The sequence below is a fragment of the Gasterosteus aculeatus genome, chromosome 1, assembly GCF_964276395.1.
Source record: "Gasterosteus aculeatus chromosome 1, fGasAcu3.hap1.1, whole genome shotgun sequence".
In the NCBI taxonomy this organism is placed as follows: domain Eukaryota; kingdom Metazoa; phylum Chordata; class Actinopteri; order Perciformes; family Gasterosteidae; genus Gasterosteus; species Gasterosteus aculeatus.
The window spans coordinates 30,552,370-30,566,482 of NC_135688.1; the positions used below are offsets into that span (position 1 = coordinate 30,552,370).

Below are 14,113 nucleotides of genomic sequence, written 5' to 3' on the forward strand. Positions count from 1 at the left end.
ACGCTTCCAGTGCAACCAAACAAGCCGTCGGTTTAAATGGGTTTGAACGAAAAGCGAGCTCGCCACTCAAGATGTCACCCCCCCCCCCCCCCCGCGGCGCGTTGAAGAATGAACGTGATTTTCTGAAAGTTGTTTCAGTGTGTTTTCTATCAGATGGGCGGCTATCTTTTTTTAAACCCCCCCCCCCCTCCTCTCCACCCGTGCCCTCCTCCCCCGAAACTCAAGCGGCGCACGGTGCTAATTTCCCAAACATCATCTCCTCCGCGCCGGGTTCAGGAAGTTGATTTATAGACGGGGCTGGCGGAGTTAATTGCGGTGCGCGACACCAATCAGTCTTTGGGGAGATTTGTAAGGCAGGCAGGGATTAAATCGACACCCAGCACAAACAAACAAACAAACATATTCATATCTCCCGGATTTATTTATCAATGTTTTAGATTGCCGTCCGCCTCTGAGATTGCCTCCTTTTTCTGCCCAAGATTCAATAAGTCGACGGGAACATTGTCAGCACCGCGGTGTCGCTTTATATCCGCGCCGCCATCAAATCTGTCTTTAGGAAAATGGAAATGTATGTGTTAAGCACGCCCAAGTGATGGAGCCCCCCCCCCACACACACACACTGATCCCAGCCCCCCTCCCTCGGTGCTCCACACAACCATCCTGGAAGCATTCGTCTTGATTATAGAGACAGAAATGCTTTGATAATGATCTGCGGGAGACGGCCGTCAGAAGTTTGTCAAAAAGCACTAAATGTCAAATCCCCGCCGGTGGTATCTAAGTATGTGGTGCTCCGACACGCCTGTCACACGCACACGCACACGCCGGGCGATGAGGGCCTCTCATTGGCTCGCTGAGAGGGAGATGGAGTGAAGAGCGCGCAGCTGCAGACCAACAACAGCAGCGTCTAAAGTGTGCGTGAGTGCGTGTGTGTGTGTGTGTGTGTGTGTGTGTGTGTGTGTGTGTGAGGTCGTCTGGCGGAACACGGATGTTCAGGGACACAAAAACACTGTGGGGAAAATGGAAGCTGGAGCGGCGAAGCTGTCAGCTGTTTGCGTGCCGAGCGGCCGCGTTTGTTGAACGTGGGCTTTCGGCGCACATCTGACCGTGCGCGTGACCTTAATACGTGCGCTCGCGTTGTGCGATGTACGTATGCGTGCGACTAAAGCGCTTCTCTTGGGCGCACGCGGCTTCCTGAGAGCCTCGTTGGTTGGAGGCTGGTAGCCATGGTAACCTGTGCCTAAGTGATGATTTCTCAGAATTACTTTAATTCAAAACACAGTGAATTAGCAAAGTGGAGTCTTCTGCTTCCACTTATTATTCAATTGGTTTCTGAGGTCACAGAGCTGTGCCGACTAACGGCTGTTTTACCTTGAAAGGGCGACTTCCTGTTTTCATAGATGTGTTTGTACATCTTCAAGCTGATCATTTGACTTGGAGTCAAAGTGATGCATTCGTGGTCGCAGTCAGACTCTCTGTTTTTTTCCGGTGGCGCCGCTGACGGCCTCCGAGGGAGCGAGCGAACATCTTGAGCGCGGCGGCACCAACGTGGACCGACCCTCCCCGTTGGCTGCCGTCCAAACGGCGACTGGCGTCTTGTGGGAGAACAAGAGGAGAAATGGAACAACTGGTTTTAATGAAACAATTACAAGACACTAATTATTATGTTAATGTTTTGCTACTATCATCAGCCTCCTGCACCCAGAGGTTCAGAGCCTCCCGTGTGTGTGTGTGTGTGTGTGTGTGTGTTTTCCTTTCAGCGAGGTGCAAGATGGACGCTGTTCAATAGGCAGCCGTGTGCGCGGCAGGAATGTGTTGAAATGTAAAAAGGCCACAAAGCGCCGGCTGTTGTCATTGAATGTCAGGTACATTAATTCCCATAATGCTCAGCGCAAATAAATTAGCAGCAGGGTTGCCAGCGATTCAAAGCCATCAGTTGTAGGTGTGTGTGTGTGTGTGTGTGTGTGTGTGTGTGTGTGAGGGGGGCTCAAGAGACAGGCCTTCAGGCGAGACAACACAACACAGGCCAATAAAGCCATGCATCACAGCCCCCCCACACGCAGCGAGGACCCCCAGTGTGTGTGCAGGCCGCCGTTAACGCGGCGAGCTTGGGAGGATGAGCGTGGAAGCTGCAGGTACGACGAGCTTCTGCAAACGCTCCTTTCAAACCTCCATCAAGCTGCAAAACATCGTCGGGTCGCAGATTCTGTCTCTCGCTCTGAGTTCTTGTTGTTCGCGTCTGCAAAGTGTTTTCTCACATTTAAAACGAGGGGCCAAAACAACAAGAAGAAGAATTCCAATTGATTATATTTGATCTGATCAATCTAATCATTGCTCCTTTTTCCTGAAGAGATTTCAAACACCAATGACCCTGAAAAAGTGAGGCTGATCCTTTCTGTGTGGAGACGGTTCTCGTTCTTTGGCTCCTTCTTCACTTGAGAAGCACCTCAACCACGTCGTTGGAGGCGGGTTCGTCTGGTCCTCACACCAGCAGAGCGGATGTTTTTCTGACCCTTCCAGAGTCGCGGCGTTCTTGTCGGCGGCGGCGGCCCAGTGGGCGCGGCGCCCTCGGCCAGGTTTGTGTCTCTCAGTGGGACTACCTGGCTGAAGGACGGGTCAATGAGCGGAGGGACAAAGTGGCGGACCGCGTGCCATGAGCCCGTGAAAGAGGTGATTCATGAGCAGCGGCTCCGGCGCTTTGGCTCCGGCGCTTTGATTGAAACCTGTTTAGCAACAACTGCTAATTTCATTACATGGTGCCGGCGCACACTGAGCGGCTCCTCCGGGGCCGCTTTGAACTCTCGGGGCCCGGACAATGGAGCGGGGCGGTCGGGGGGGGGGCCTGATGGGAGTGTGACGGGTCGGCGGTGGGAGGAAAAACAAAAACCTCCCCCCTTCAAATGGGAGGGGGAGAAAAAAAAAAGTGACGGCGTTTTTTTTTTTTATTTGTATTATTTCATAATGCTGAAGTCTGTCAAGCGCTTTGACGTGTCCCACACACCATGGCGCCGCCGCTCCCCGGCCGCTCGCCTTTCAGCCGCCCCAAAACAATTGACTTTCTTCACCGTCGAGTCGTTGGCCTCCGGGCAAAAGCTTTCATGAGGAGCCACGGCTCGCCGCCGCAGCTGTTCCTTCCCATGGACGCCGGGGAGGAGAAGCCTTTGAGGACGCTGGTGCGACCTCGCAGGTTCCTCCTCTGCCCCTTTTCGCTCCACCAACACTTGGCTGGCGAGGAACTTTGGGCTCGTTTGATCTTTTTTTAGTCTTTGTGATGGCGATCGGCCGTCACTCACACGGGAAACAGCCTGCAAGGCAGATTTCTCTTTTGAACATCCAATTAGTTCATTAGACCGATCAATAATTACCTGAAAGCTCCACAATATCCAAATGTTTCTGCCCTCTAGTGAAGACGCCACTATTACGATTCCCGTCGCGTTTAATGTCAATCAACTAGTATATTTACTAATATAGATAATACTCAATATTCCGCCATTCATTTTGAAAATGGGTATTTTTGCGTAGTTCATAGTCTCCTAAAAACAATTCACTTTTTAAATTATATTATTAAATAGTGAAAGTAAAACTTTTGACTTGAGCAAGGAGGTAACAACTAATGAAAAATATCCATCCATTTGTTGCAACAATTTGTTGCAACAATGCAATTTAAATTGCACAAGAATAAACACATATTAACATAATATTTGAGAAAATAAACGTTTATAAATAATATCGTAGTATAGTGTACTGCGATACTATATAGTTTAAAGAAGGTTATTTCACAGCGTGGCTCTACTTTCTTGCAGCGTGTCCAACTCCTCACAGCCGGAGAACCGACTCCCAGAACCATGAAGGTAACTTTGCAAAGTTCGCCGCGGATGGAGAAGCCGCATGAATATTCATGAGAAATTACCCGAGCTCGCCGAGGCTGATAGCCGGGCCTCGCCATTAGGCCGTAGAGGAGATGAAAGGCTGGAGGAGCATCCCCGCTTCCTCGGCCCTTTACCGGCACACAATGGCCGACCAGCCGCTCAATTAGTCTGCCGCCTTGCGCTGACTGTTTGACAGGTCCAGCTAATTGTTAATCCCGCCGTAACTGTTGCTCGCAGTAATTAATCATGCAACAAAGGGCGGCTCTCGGTGAGGCCGAGAGGGAGACGCGCCGCGCGCAGAGGTTGATCAACAAATATTTAATCTTCATTTGCGGCACCTTTTCCCCCGTTGGTAGGCGAGCGCGTGCGTGTGCCCCCCCCCCCCCCCCCGGGCCGGCGTGCGAGCGGGCTTCCCGGGGGTCAAGCGCCATTCATCACGAGATGGAGTGTCACCCCCCCCCACTTGGTACGCAGGCAGCTGCCCGGGAGGAGGAGGAGGAGGAGGAGAAAAGGAGGTATTCTTTGAAAGGCAGACGGAGGAACACAAGGTGCCCCTGTGTCAGAACTCAAATGCGAGCAGGAGCAGTGATGTCATTCACCTCGCCAACCCCACCTCGAGTCACAAGACGCGCCACATTCCTGGGAGCAGGAAATGGACACAAAGAGCCACCGTGTTTGGCAACACTGACTCATTCGGCTGTGACCCCGTACGTCATTCTTTTATTTTTTTCCCTCGGTGTGTCCAAATGATGATTAATATCTGTTTTCTATCTCCGCGCTGAATGGTCGCCGCGGCAAACAAGAGCACCTCTTGTTTGGAGGAAGAAGGGAATTCCAGGCTCCCAGGCTCCGGGACCTCGTAAAGGCTAAATTGGATAATTTGAGGGAAAACGGACAGAGGTCATATCTCATTTCCATCTTTCTTTTTCTTGAGATTCAAAGATAGTCACGCAAGTCACTCGGCGTGCCGAGGGTTTGTTTTTGCTTAATGCTGCTTCACAAAGACGGATCAAACCGCTGCGACAAAAAGGGCGACGGAGAAGTCGGCTCACCTCATCAACCGCCGTAATCGCCATTGTAACAACCGCGCTTTGTCGCCTGAATGGAGCAAAGCGCCGTGATTTTGCAACAACAAAACGAATCCTCCAGGGAGCCAGTTGCTGCCCCGCCGGTCGGCCCACCTCCGCCGCCGCCGCACAAAGCCGCGCACAAGGACCCGCGGACAATAAACAGAAACAGTAGGAACCCTTCCCTAATTTGACTTGCTCCACAGGTGGTCGCCAGCTGCCGGCGAACAGGTTACCGGGGGCCCCGGCGGAGGAGAGGGGACTTTCATTTCAAGCGGAACAATGGGCAACCGCTCAGGTCCCAAAACCAGGAGGTCTTTCTCCATTTTATTTTTATTTGGCAGCGCCTGGAGGTAAGTCGCAGACAGTGAGGTCTTTTGTCTCTGCGTCTCTGTGCACCGGGATGGGGGCTATCAGAAATTCCCCCCGTCCTAGTTCACATGATTCAATGAGGGGCCTGTGTCTGATGGCTGTTCTTTTCTTGTCTCTTCCAAGGGGGAAAGACCCGGCTACGCTTGCGGCTGGAGGCCTGCTTTTACTCAGCCAATGAGAAGGCAAACAGCAGAACTCATTTAACTCATAATTACATGGCTCCTCAAACTGAATGGGGCTTCAGTGTTGGAAATGGCCAATGGTCATCCTCTTAAAATCCTTGAAATCCCATGAATGTGCCACCGTACCTCAGCGAATCTGCACATCCAGATTAATCGCGTTACTGCTGAAGCAACCGCCGCCGACCCAGATGAACGCATGAAGACGGCCTTTTGTCTTTGATGTGGAGACACTCGGGCACATGGTCAGATTCAAGTGACTCGTCTCCCCCATGAATGGAAGATGAATTTGAGCAGAAGATGCCCGCAGGCAAAGGGGCTTTTCCCGATAATCCCTGGTGAGATCTTGTATGTGGAAGCTCTGATCTCCTGAGGCGGAAACAGACACCTGACCACCCAGTGAAATGACCCCCAGATGGTAAATATAATCGTTGGACGGTGAGACGCAACATCGCTGTGTGTCTCCGGGGATGATCCAAGAGTCCAAGACGTTAAACTCTACTGGCCGCCACCGGGACTGCAACCGCATCGCTGGCACGTGGGCTACAATGGACGACAAACAGCAATTTGTTTTATGCAAATGGGGCGCGATGGCGTCCAAAATGACAGGGAGAATTGTGGAAATTGTCGTTGAAACGGCCTCGGAAAAGCAACCGTTTTTCTTGGCAGCAGCAGAAACGGTGGTTGCTGGCACGCGGCGCGTTCATTGGCCTCGGCTAATATCCGTTCTGTTTGGTTCAGTGGAGTTTCTGTCTGATCCAACCACACAGCGTCCAAAAGTGGATTCAACCACAAGAAGAACGCAACTTTCTTATCTGTAACGGCCCCACAGGAACAATTAAATTCACTTCTTGGCACCAGATGGGAGGAAGAATTGTACACTTTTGTTTCTCACATTAATGTAGAGTGATTATTTCTCACTTTTGAAACAATACAAACGCTGGATGGTAATAAAAGCAAATGTAAAATAATTCTAGAGTTTTTAGAGTCAAACTGGTTTCCTTCACAGTTCATCCGGGGCTGCGTTTGACGCGCCGTGGCGGCGGCGGCGGCGGCGGCGTGCCGTCCCTTTCGGGGTCACCTTAAACCGCGGTCAGGGTGCTCAGCTTCTCCCCTCGGAGCCCAAAATAAAACGTCCTCCCGTCATTTGAATCCACACAGCTGATGTTGGTTGTGAGCTGTCAGAGAGGATAAAGGAAGGTTACCTGGTGGCTGAGCGCCAGACGTGATGTTTTCATGTCACCGCCGGCTCCTCCGGGCGCAAACCGAGCAAACCCCAATCAAATGTTTGAAGGCGTCATGTCTACCTTAATGCTAAATAATTAGCAAAGCGAGCTCACTGGGATCGCCGCCTCGGGGCTAAACTCGCCTTTCCTGCTTTGATCATTACGTTAATTAAATCTGGCTCCCTTGACAGGTCGGGGGCTAAAAAACAGGTAGGTGTCACGGGCACCTCGGCGCCGACGGAAGCACCTGGTGTGTGTGAGCGCCGCAGCTGTCAGCGGCGATGCCTTAAGAGTCAGGCGGCGGTGGCGTTAATTCGAACCGATGTCCCAAGAGGGGGAGGGGGGGGGGGGGGCGACGCCACTGCAAGACGCCCCGAACCGCCGGTCTGGAGGCGGGCGAGGCTGCTGCTGCTCGGCGGCGGCGGCGGCTCTGGCCAGAGGAGGAAAGGAGTCATGTTGTCAGACCTCAGTGTCACGCGCGCGTCACAACCAGCGCCCGAGGGACAAATTACGAGTGTGTTCCCAGAGACGTGTCAAAAGTGTTCTCGGTCCACATCACAGCAGAGGAAATGGTGCAAAGGGGGAACCTGAAACAAAGTCAAACGCAAAGGACGGCCGGAGGAGCGACTCACCTATGAGCTGTTTCAATCAAGCTGCCTCCAAACTATGAATAACTAGCCAAGTGTGCGTTGACGTGCGGCCTCCTCCGTCATGCGTGCGCGGCTTGTACTGAGGTCAGCGGCAGATGGAAGAAGAAGTCGTCCTAGTTGCTGTCCAGAGGTCACCGAGGTGAAGGAACAACCGTTAATACTTTGGTAATGATGTCAAAGAAGCCAAAGCTCCACGCGAGGAGCCAGAACCAATGAAGAACTTCTATCTGATGGAGTCCAACAGAAGGGACATGAGACAAATGCAGGATCCTCTGTACTCAGGTGCAGGCTCCAAAAAGAGTCTTTCAAAGTAAAAGCCTTATTCTCCTGTCACCGGCTGCAGGGCAGAGAAACCTTGATGAAGATGAAAATAAGGCTTCATATGAAATAATCTGGCTTGTGTTGGTTCAGCAGCCTTTCCTCCACATCGTCCTCCAGCGTCCCACATCGCCGAGCGTTCTGTAGTAATTAGTGTCTTCAGTGTTTAACCATCCCACATACCTGTCTAATCAAACCCCTTTCTGGGCATCCAGTCAACCTTCAAAGGCAGCGTTTGAAAAGGACTCTGAAAACACAAAAGCGAGTCTTCTGTGGAGCTCCTTTTGATCCAGATCATTAACGTTTGGAACCAGGAGTTGACACGCGGCCCGGTTTCGTTTTGCCGCACTCCTGGATCCGTTTCTGTGCGGTGGAAGTTGAAGATGTTTGGAAAATTGCTCCGATTATAGTGTTCATGTGCCATTTGATACCGGTTCCAAGAACAAGGAGGCCTGCAGCCAAACCCGACTGCACCAATGAGAGCCGGCGGAACTGGCCGTCCTTCCATGGACCACATGGTCTCTGCTGAGCGGACATGTTTTATTGTCACGCTGATGGACTTTGTACCTTCGGTGTGAGCAGCCCCACCCGCCCCGTTTACAATGGAGGGATCCCAACACCCATCAAAGCAGCGGCCCAGCGAGCCGGTTGCTGAAGAGTCTGCGGACCCTGAAGAGTCTGCGGACCCTGAAGAGTCTGCGGACCCTGAAGAGTCTACGGGTCGGTCACCGACTCCGCCGTCCGAGTCACTTTATTAGCCGCCGCTGCTCATTGCAGCTGGGATGAAAGCTCCAGTAGAAGCACTTGTGAACCGGCCTGGTTTCAGCGCAGCTCAGGGTTTGGCTCGTCACTCAAAGCGTCTTCATCGCTCTCCAGCAGCAATGCGTTCTTGGACTTCACACAGGCGGGTCGGGCCTCCCGCACTGAAGCTCCGTCTCCGAAGCTTCTCAACGCGAGCCCGTCTGCGTCCGGCCCTCTTTGAAAGGCCGACGCGCCGCTCCTCGCCATCAACCGACCCTCCTGTCTATTTCTGTCCGCCCCCCCCCCCCCCCCCCGCCTCCCCCCCCCCGCCGGCCTTGAAGCGCCGGCAGCGTTTCTGAAGAATCACAAGAAATTCATTTCCTCCCTGGATGGAAAATAACAAAGGCATTCCTCATGACAGGCTCCTCTTCCTGTCATCTGCAGACCACAAGTCAACTCTTCTATTAATAGAAGCCGTCCTCTTGCTTCTTTATCGCAGCCAGACTGCAGAACTCTCATCAGGTGATCGGATTAAGCGTCTACAGATGGGCAGGAGGCCTGTGGGGAGTTTATGCAAAGGTGCAGAGAGATTGTACGCTGCTGTTTGGGGGGGGTAGATGTTCCCATGTTCTTGTCTCCGTAGCAGATATCTGCCCTGGTAATTAGGTTACGCAGTTCAGCCACTTCAGTAAACAAGCGTATTTCCCCAGTGATGGTGTCAGAACTTCAGTAATTGTGTACAGGTATGAAATGAAGAAGCTCCGCAGTGTTTGTGTACGTTCTGACTCAATGAAGTAATGAACTACGATCCATCGAGCTCAATCAGAATCCTCCCTCGGTTCGGTCTGAGGGTAAATAGTGCGCTGCGTTTGCCCCGAGCAGTGTGTTCCTGTTGATTTATAGAGCGCCTCGCGCCGCAAACACGCGTGATCGCGACAGAGTTCGCCCCACAGAACTTCGCCCATCCGCCCGCCGACTGTCGCTCCAGCGCAGCGGCCCATCGTGCGGTTACTTCTCGGGGCATCGCCGGCTTCTCCAGAAGCAGAACTAACAAGTTAAGCCCAAACACTGGGTTTGCATGGCAGCGAGGGGAGGGGGGGGGGGGGGGGGCACGCACACATCAAACAGAGGCGGTCGGTCGGTCCTCGGGTATGGAGAATCAGCGCGCTCCTCTCAGAGGCGAAGCTTATGCTCCAACATCACAGTGGCCTGATGATTTCCTGAGGCCCGGACGGCCGTTTCTCATTTGTTGCATTAGCAGAAGTGAGTACGAGAGGGATCTCTGCATTCAAAACAAGGCTGTTGGTAATTTTCAACGGGCCGAGAGGGCAAATGAAAGTGTGTGTGTGTGTGTGTGTGTGTGGGGGGGGGAGGGGATATGCCCCTCTATCAGTCTGCAAAACACATTTAGGAGATTAGCATTTTTTGAAACGGTGCATTTTGGGAGCCAAGCAGCGAGCGGGTTGGAGGTTGGTGTTCGACGTGCAGAAGGTGGGATTCGGCTCATAATTCGATTATTCGCTTGGTTTTCATTTACCTCTCTGGGTCTCACTTCACCTGCAGGCACTTTTCTTCCCTCGCTTCCACAGAAAAGCCTCAATTTGATCCTTTTTGCCTCTTTAACTCACCTGAACTGAAAGTTTTCACGGATATTTATGTATGAAGTGAGTGTCGTAAATGTCGCGGAAATGAGCTCTCCAGCTCTCTCCCTGTCCAGCAGATCCCCGACGTCCCTCGGAGGCCGAGTCCAGACGTCACCTGGAGTGTAAGTGGCTTCAACTGAAATGCACACCTCGTTCGCTGCGGCAGAATCGCACAACCGTGGGGTTTTATCTGCGGCGTTTAACTGCACGGAAAGTTAGACAGAAAACAGATATAATCATGTGTTTTGTCCTAATGTCAATTCACCGGGACACCTTTTTACGCCGCGGGGCTCCCTCTGAATTGTGGGTAATTCCCCCGTCACAGTCTGCAGAAACGTGCGCACGAAGGGCTCCAACGCGTCCTCCAGAGTCCCCGAGCACACGAGGACGTGACTAAGCCCCGCCCACCTGCCCGCCCACACCTCTCCGCACGGTCTGCGCTCAAACGTGCAGGCGCAGGGTGCAAAGGTCGTGATCCTCAAAGGTCAAAGGCGTGCACGTGAATAAAAGACAGGGAGCGACTCCTGCGGGTTCCCGCCATCCACCGCCAAATTGTGTTTTACAGCATCTGTTCATTATAGATGGCTGACATGATGGATACGGTCATAATATTAATGTAAGACTGACGCAGCAGAGACATGAATCATGAGCGACTTTATTCCAAAGCCGGCGTTTCATTGGCCCACCGCTAAACAGTGATAAATAAACGTCAGCGAGCGGCGGCCGTAAAGCATCATGAAGTGCTTTTGACGGGGCCTTTTCAACCCGCTGTTATTTACTAATGCGTCTTCTCCATGTGACAGCCGCCGTGGACGTCCGTGTCCATTGGAGGACGGTGCACTGAGGGAACGTTGTGCGCCTCCCGGTGAATGAGAAGACGACAAAGGTGAGCGCAGAAAAAGGGACGATGACGCTCATATGTGGCGCCGCCTTCGGCTGCAGAAGTACAGGAAGGACGCTAAATTGAAAGCATTCAATCATATTGAAATTTCATTTCCCACATGTGTGTGTGCTGTATGACAAGGGCCCATCATTCATTTCAAACTATGAATCCATGGGTGTTTATTTTCCACAGCAGCTTTGAAAACGTTTTAAAAGGAATCACCAAGTTTAACCCTTTTTCTTAATTGCATAGTCGTCGTTTTATTGCTCTTTACGATCTTGTTCACTGGAGAAACTATGAACAGTGTGAAGAGGAAACGTAAAGTCAACAGAAGAAGCTGGTGACCAAGTGAGCAATAAATAAATAAGAACAAACTTGAGATCTATAAATAAATAAGCAGCAACAAGAGGCGCCTTTAATGTCTGAAAGGAAGAAACATGAATCGCTCAAAAATACTAATAAATGCAACTCGCATGCTGAAGCTCAGATTCTCACATCGTGTCGTTACGTACCGATAAAGTCTCATTTGGAAAAGCCAATAAAATGTTGATTCAACATGAATTATCTGACGTGACTCTTGGCCGAGCTGCACGTTAAACTTGTTCCACAACATTTGGTGAATTCCAATGAGGTTGGAACACGACCAACTCCCGTCTCCTCTGGACGTCCACGAGCCTCCGGCGCCCGGCGGGACGAGCTCGTCGCCGTCACGGCGGGTTCGCAGTCCCGCACAACCAAGTTAGTTTTTGTAAACTTTTTGCATTAAACATCAGCGGGACGTCGCGTGACGTTTCTGCTCTTCATCGCTTCACGATTTGGCTGAAGGGAAACGACGCTCTTCGTCGCTTCTTCGTCACGCTCACGCCACGGATGAGTCCGTCAATCAATCAACCAGAACTTTGATCCCAACTGCTTCTCGTTCCAGAGTCATTCGTTTAAGTAGTTCTTAATGTGATTGATCATTGATCATAATTGATGGACATTAGTTGTTGTCTCACCGTTTACCTCAACGGCCCCGAGTGCAGATCTGTGATCTGTGAAACCCTAGACCCCCATTTAATGACAGATCTGAAGAATTGAAGCCATGTGGATCTCCACAAAGTGTTTTTTCCTTTACTGACTCTGGAACCCGAGTACAAGAGTGTATTTATGTATTTTATCTGCGGCGCAGCAGATGCCAACGTTCATTCTTCTCCTTTGAAGCAAAAGTAGCAAAAGGAAAAAAGTCACCAAACAAAAACTGCAAATTAACCTTTAAGATTACAACAAAAAAAACACATCACACAGCGAACGCACAATTCTGAAGCAATCGCTGGAGAAACTTTGTTTTTGTGCGATTGTCAGCTGGTGTGTGACGCCGTGCGTTGGCGAGCCGAAGGCACAATCACTGCAGCTCAAGTGTGAGTCGATTCCCATCCTGCATCACAGATAAAAACAACCTCCATCTAATGCTTTTTGCGTGCCGTGGAGCGATGATGTAGATGAGGGCGGGGCGTCGGTGTTGTAGCCTGTAATTACCCGCCGCCCCTCCTCTTCCTCGCCACCTTCCCGCCTCCTGCAGCTCGCCGGGCCCGCTCTCTGCTCGCAGCGCGTCCTGTTCGGAAGACGACTGCTGCACCCTACAGTTTGAAAGGCTTCCCTTCTTCCGCCTGGGTTCTCCGTGACACGCCGCATACGGGGGAGGCTTCACGGCCGCCATGGCAACGCCAAAACAGACGTTGTTTGAGTCGGCGTATATATTTTACGCCGTGATGAATAGTAAAGAGTTCCTCTGTTGTGCTGCGGCTTTAAAGTGCTTCCAACTCTTGAATAATTTCACCAGTGTGGTTTCACAGGAGAGTTTTTGTGTCCTGATGCTCTTAATGAAATATCAAAGCTCTTCTTCCTTAATGAGGAGAACATTCTGGGGAAGAAAGTGGGACTAATTGATTGATATTTCTTTAAATCTAATATATAGACGTTGTGCGCCTCTTCTATTATTAAAGTAAATCTTGGAACTTTCTTATCTAAAACATCCCTGAATTGTTTTTTATTGTCTAAATTAAACCTAAATATAATAATCCGTATTCTCAGCCCTGAATGCAATAATATCAGCGCACAGTAACATGATGCGTTTACATGTAGCTTTCAGCAGCACACTCATTATTACTCCTTATATGTGTTTTTCATACTACGTAATTATTTATTCTCTTTATTCTGCCCATTTTTTTATATGATAACTTCTGTTGGAAACGTGGCTCCTCATTTTGGAAATATATTTGTGTATATATATACATATATATATATTTTAAAATGAGTCAAAACGTCTCCACATCTCGAGTTTCCTGACGCTTTAAACGCACAAATAGTTTTTAATCTCCTTCTCACTTCTGTCAATGTTGTTCTCAGTTGAGAGACGGAGGGCCTCTTATTATTTATTCATTGAATATTATATCATATTATCTGGAGCGTTTGCGAATCGCGATTTCGCAAAAATATTTTACAATAATTACAATCTTTTTGCATGAAATTAGGAGGAGAATCCTGCTTATGAGAGATCATAAAATAAAAAGTGCCACATTTGGTTTCATTTTCCACGAAGCACCAGTTAGTTACCGATGGATCAAATGATGACCTCAAAAATACAAAAAAAATGTACCTTTTCATTTGGCTTTTATTCTACTGTTTGACCATTAAATGTAAATATAGCAAACGGTGACACATTCGGCGTCAGTGGAATATTTGAGGATTTCTTTTCTTAATTATTATTGGATATTCACACATTTACGTTGTAGTTACACTTAAAGATTTACCAAATAGAACCACTGCAGCACTTTAACTTTAAGCATGAAGAATTATCAACAAACAATCACTGTTTAATCAGAAGAAATTACACATTGGTTTTATTTAAATATTCAAACATTTAAAGTCACAGTGCTTGAACGTCTTAATGATCACTATTTATTCCACATACTATGAACATATGAAATCACATGGTGTATTTACAGGAAACTACCTATTCATAGCTGCATTGGAACAACATAATAATAATTATAAATATTTCATACATACAAACACTGTGGGAGTTTTATTCCGTCACATCTCTGTCATCAATCTATTTAAATCACGCAATAAAACACATTACAGTTAATGGATCATTATCATGTGATACCACATATTAGATAATAA

At 49.7% G+C, this 14,113-nt stretch overlaps 1 long non-coding RNA gene across 1 annotated transcript; it reads left to right on the forward strand.

The window, feature by feature from the left end:
* The first annotated feature begins 4,624 nt into the window (after positions 1 to 4,624).
* LOC144388943 (uncharacterized) lies at positions 4,625 to 6,455 on the forward strand. The gene is made up of 2 exons (XR_013453205.1): positions 4,625 to 5,286; positions 5,429 to 6,455. It is a non-coding gene; the product is annotated as an uncharacterized LOC144388943 (long non-coding RNA).
* The last annotated feature ends 7,658 nt before the right edge of the window (positions 6,456 to 14,113 follow it).